Source organism: Buceros rhinoceros, unplaced genomic scaffold (assembly GCF_000710305.1).
Source record: "Buceros rhinoceros silvestris isolate BGI_N320 unplaced genomic scaffold, ASM71030v1 scaffold3000, whole genome shotgun sequence".
Taxonomy (NCBI): Eukaryota; Metazoa; Chordata; class Aves; order Bucerotiformes; family Bucerotidae; genus Buceros; species Buceros rhinoceros.
The window spans coordinates 1-5,902 of NW_010391125.1; positions in this window are offsets into that span (position 1 = coordinate 1).

Sequence of the window (5,902 nt, forward strand, 5' to 3'; positions counted from 1 at the left end):
GCGCGCCGTGCGGGACCCCCTGCACATCCGCCGAGCCGTCTCCCTGTCTGCTACGCTTTTCGCCACCAGGTTTGCCTTTGCTTCTGCCTCAATCCACGATAGACTGGTAACACCGTGCTGGTTTCAGGTCTCCCCACGTGGCGCCGTGGTGCTTTGTCCTTGCTGCGGTTCCCTTTCCCTGCGCCACGTGGCTGTCACCATCTTTGCCCTGCTGCCGCGGTGTTAACCCTCGCCTTTCCATTTCCTAAAAACCCCCAATATCTTACTGGTTTGCCTTTGTATCATACATATATCGGTTTGTAGTGTTATTAAAGTTTGTTTCAGTTTTTTCCAAAAAGTATATTCGAGGTCTCACTAATTCTTTTTCTCACTTCCCCTATCTCTGGTGGGATAGGGAAGGTATTACGTTATCGGATCTTGGTGTTTTGCCTCGGCCAAACCGGTGACAATTATTCATAAGTAAACTAGTTTACTTTTGTTTGTGAACAATAGATATTTGGTGAAATAATAATATTCCTTTGGTAGTAACAAAGGAAATAAGCACCTACTCTTCCATATCAGCTTTACATACTCACTGTGGAGCATTATTACAGCTGTATAACAAGACTGAGTATTGGATTTTACTTGGGAAATGCTGACAGAGGCTTAAATTATTGTGGTGGCAATGGTGCTATTATGACCTGTTCTCATCAAGATTCATATAAAGATAAAATGGCAATAAAAGTTGATGTCAGAAATGATGCATATGAGCTGGTAAATTGTAAAAAGTAATACCTTTTAACTCTCCCCTCCAAAGGGAGGATGACTGCATAAATTTACGTAAGTATAACCCTAATAAACCGTGTTATTTTCATTATAAAGAGAGTAGTAAGAGATGGGGATGTGCATGGAAGTTGTAGAGGGAACCAATTCAAAACAGACGCCAAAAAGACTAATCTGTATGGAAAAAATATGTTGGGCAATTCAGCCACACATGAGGTGATAATATTATTGTATCTAAGTTTTTAGTAGAAAGAATTAGCTGAAATACCTGATATGGTGGGAGATGTGACTGACTACTGAAATGCAAGTTCTGAATGAAGGTGCTTTGTTTTGTTTTATTTATAATTTCCCCTTTCCTTTCTTCTACTGCTTGTAGAGTGTGTCATAAAAGGCTTTCAGACTAGGAAATGTGGGCCATAGGGTAGTTAAGGTCGCAAATATGATTGCAAATATGATTACAGTATAAGGTGTTCGAATCATAGTGTTTAAAGTTATTGCCTAGATTTTAGGTTCACATTACATGAGCTGTTAAGAATTCTTCCTTTGAGTTGAAGATACGAAGCACAACACTGACACAGGACGTGTGGTGCTTGTCATGTTGCAAGTTTTGTGGAAAAGGAGGCTTTGCCTCACCTATGTGCCTGCATCTTCAAAAGATATCATTGTCAAAAGACAAAAACTTTGTAGCTCTTGTAAGCTTACAGAAAAATGAGAAAAGTTTAACTAACTGAAAGAAACTGAAAATGTAACTGAAGTCCATATGAACATGCCTCTTTTCATAAAAATGCCAGGATGCTGCTATGAGTAGAGCTAGAATTTTCCTGCGGATTTATGAGTTGTTTTGCTTTCCTAGTTTAACTATCCAGGTGAATAAATTTTAGTCTAGGAAAAATGCATTCCTTGGAAGTAGTAATCTTAATATATACAGTAACCTAGACTATTGGAGGCCTTATCTGAAACTTAGAAAGGGATTTGCGAAGACATGCTGAGGGAAAATAAAAACCACAGTGTCAACGGTTGGCCGAGGTGAGCCAGGTCCGATGACAATAATACCCTTCCCTATCCCACCAGAGATAGGGGAAGGGAGAAAAGAACTTGTGAGACCTCTAAAATGCTTTTTGGAAAAACTGAAACAAACTTTAATAAGACTACAAACAGATATATATTAAACACAAAGGAAAACAGTGAGATATTGAGGGTTTGGGAAGGTGAGGGTTAAACCGAAAGCAAACACGGACCGCGGCAGAGATCCGAGATGGCGGCGGCCACGTGGTTCTGCCGCGTGAGCAGCTCACAGAGACCCGCGCAGTTACGAATTACCCGGCAGCGCGAGATAGAGTGGAATCAGGCACAGTCCTACCAGGCTCTGTTGCGGAATGAAGAAAAGCAAAAGCAAACAGCTCTCGGGCGCGCGGGCAGTCTGGGCTCGGCTTGGTGCTTGCAGCGGGGCTCCGATGCGGTGTACCAAGGCGGTATGGCGGCTTTTCTGGCGCGGCGGCTCCAGATGGCGAAAGCAGCTTGGTTGGTTCTCGGGCACGGCGATAAAAACAGCGACTGGCGGCGGGGCAGTGAAAGGGGCTCGGTTCCCGTGGCGCAGCTGGAAGCAGCAAGCAGGCAAGAGGCTCCGCTCCGGCGCACAGCTTGGCTTTTCCGGATGGCAGTCGGTGCTCCAGCGATGCTAGTGGCGCAGCTCTGAGCGGTGCACGGCAGTGGCGTCAGTCTCCGGCGCAGCGGCAGCGAAATGCAGCAGGTGTCAGGCAGCGAGCAGGTGATGGCTCTAGCGGTTCCTGGCACGGCTGCTGGAGTCCAGAGGAGGTTGCTCTGATGTGGTCTGGGGTGGAAAGAGAGTGCATAAAGACTGACTAGCGCAGGCGCGGTGCGGCTTTTAAAGCAACAGCAGCGCAAAAATTGAACAGACCCGCGAAAAATTCTAACCAGTGAAAAACGGAGATGCAGCTGATGTCACATGGCAGGGAATACAATTTGCTAGTTAAAGCAAGCTCTCCTAAAAGGATATCTGCCAACCCATCACACACAGCAAACTCAAGAATGGATGTATTAGGTTCTTCAGCTGTGTATTTTAATCAATGTCATGGAAATAAGGCATCCAGCAACTCTGTGCCAAATAATAGCGGTCTTCTTGTAGTATAATAGCCTTTAGAAATGTGACGCAGAAATTAGTGAGTAATTTAGATGGAAAGAGTAAGGAACTCTGTGACTGACAGATGGCGTAGGACTGTAGTCTTTGCTCCAGTACCAAAGCTGAAGATTGTGGTTGCCCATAGAACTCAGGACTGGAATCGAGGGCAGCTCAGATGCTGAGGATGCAAGAGCAGGCTAGGGCTCTACATTAGGCAGGGTTGAGTCAGTAAGGTTGATATGGAGACTGGTGCTGGCACTTTAATCTTGTTTTTGAGAGTTTGATCATGTAGTATGAAGGGTATATGATACTAAAAGCCAGTTTGGAAGAGGTAGGCATTATTGGGTTTTGCCACAGTTCATCTGAAAATTCCCAAGTCTGCCACTTCATCACAGGTTAGTTGTGCAAACAATCAGGTAAAAATACAGGCACAAAATTGCTATGTAAACTTCCTATCTCGTTATAGCATACCAGATGTGTTATGTTTCTACTAAAAGACTTTTCCTCATTGAATCTTAAAATGTGAATCAGGCCATATTCATTTGTGCCTGTCCATGGTGCAAGGGAGCCATATTGCTCAAGTACTTTCATTGTTTGCTCTCTCAGATGCTCATAATTGCCTTTATTTCTGATTTTTAAGAATTTATGGCTTTCAACAATGTCATATGAGTAGGGGAGAAAGTGCAATTACCTTTTAAGCCTGTGCGTTAATTGAATTGGTGAATTTTAAATCAGTGTTTCTTGCCTTCTTGCAGCCTCCTGCAAAATGTTTTTTCTAGAGCAGACAAACCAGAAATGAAACTTTTGCCTTTTGGAGATCTGTGTGTTTTGGTTGATCTCTGTGTTGATTTTTATCTTAAAACTAGTGTTTTTCAAAAAAATTCAATGTCCACTTGAAAGTTACAGCTCTGATTCTCATGCTGTGTCCTTTCCCTTTTTCTTTCTCAGTGATGAATACAGGTCTAAAAGCATAGGGTAGTAGTCTTGTCCCAGGGCAAATGTTAATGGCAACTGACAGGATTTTGTTGAGTCTACAGTGGGCAAGAAATGCTCTAGGGTGAAGTATAGAAATATCAGATTTGCCTATATGTTTATAAGCAGTATAGAAATACCACAATTGGATAAAACTGCAGTAATGTAACACTTCCACCAGTAAAAAGATAGATGACCTGTTACTGTTAATGGAAACTTAGTAAAAGATGTACTTCATGTACAAGCATCTTTAGACATAGGATTTTAAAATGTACTGTGCACCAAAAAACTGCTACAGTGCTGTTCTCAGTTGCTTTTTATTTTTGTTTTTGTTTTTTCTGGTTCAGTTATGGTTGGAACCTAGTGCTCCAATCTAGCAGTTTTCTTGTCTGGACTTGGACAGTCTTAGCTTTCCCTGTGCTTTAACACCCCTGCTGGTAAAACAGTGAGGGTGGTCATACTCATCAATATGTGGTTATATTTATAAACACGTGGAAACATGTTGTTTCTGTATGTTACTATAGCTGTATGTTTGCTTCCCAGTTTTAGGGCCCCAGCATACTCAGTTGTTGTTCATGTGACCACCTGGAGTTTAGACTCTTGAGGAAGAGTCCTGTGTTTCTCATTTGTTGGTAGTAATGTTCACTCTGTCACTTTTTCACTGTGTCATTTGTTGCAGTGATTTCTGAGGTTAGGTAAATTTGAGCTAGCTCTGGGTATGTCTGTTTAGGATATACTGTAGTACAATGAAGACACGCTTCGATGCATCGAAGTGCTGCTTTGAGCTGCTTTGGCCTGGAGTTCAGAATTCCAAACCTCAAAATCCCTGTTTGGGTACCAAGTACTTTCTGAAGTGTCAGAGTTGTGGCACAGCACAAGCTGTTTCTGCTGGCATTCCTTCAATGTCAAGATCTGGTTTTGGCCATGGGTAGAAACAACTCATTCTTGACAAGCCCAAGCAGCAAGGAGGCCTGGCTTGTACTAACATCTCGGTGACCACAGTTGGCATTCTTTGACTGAGGTTCGCAGGTCATGTAAGAAACCACCTCCTTCATCGCTTCTCCTAAGGCTGTGGGAGCAAAGAACTTATTTTGTCCCTCTGCAATTTGGTGTCAAATACATAAGCCATTGCACTAGGGACGAGGATTTATTTTAGATATAAAATGTGCCTTCTCCTGCTTTCCTTCTCTCCTGTTTTAAGAAGTGTGAATGTAGAGTTGTGAATCTCTATCCCTTCAGATGATTATAAATCATAAATCCAGCCCTTTCTTGAATTTAAAAGACATGTCTGTTTCACACCATTGGCTAGTTTAGGTGCTTAGGCTTAATTTGTAACACATGGGTAGAATTAAGAAACACACTTAGAGCAGTGAGATTCTTGCTGTGTTTAGTTTTCCAGTGCTTAGCCACTACTGAATTCTTCTCTGGGTTTAGCACAAAGGCAGATTCTTCAGCTGTTGATCAGCAGAACACATCCACTACTCCAAAGTTTAATTGGGGTTTCCAAGTTGGTCTGATTGATAAAATCCCACAGAAAAACAGTCCTTTCTAAAATGTTGACTGGAGAATCTGGCCTATGACAATCGATTACAGGCCCATCCTGTCAGAGATGAACCATGAAATAACTGGATGTTTGAATTGCTGTGGCATTACTCATGGTTAGATGAAGAGGTGGGACTATGAAGAAAGGACATGGTGTGTTCAGGGATAATTACTGGATGCTTAGACTCCACAATACCAATTCAACAAGCCGCTTTCCATCATTTATCAGCAGTCCTGGCTATCCAGGGGGGTCCCGGTTGACTGGACGTTAGCAAGTGTGACACCTGTCTACAAGAATGGTCAGAAGGAGGAAGTACGGGCCTGTCAGTCTGACCTTGGTGCTGGGAAAGGTTATGGAGCAGATCCTCTTGAGTGCCATCAAGTGGCAGATGTAGGACAACCAGGTGATGAGGCCCAGTCAAGCATGGGTTTATGAAAGGCAGGTCCTGCTTGACTAACCTGATCTCCTTCTATGAAAAGGTGACC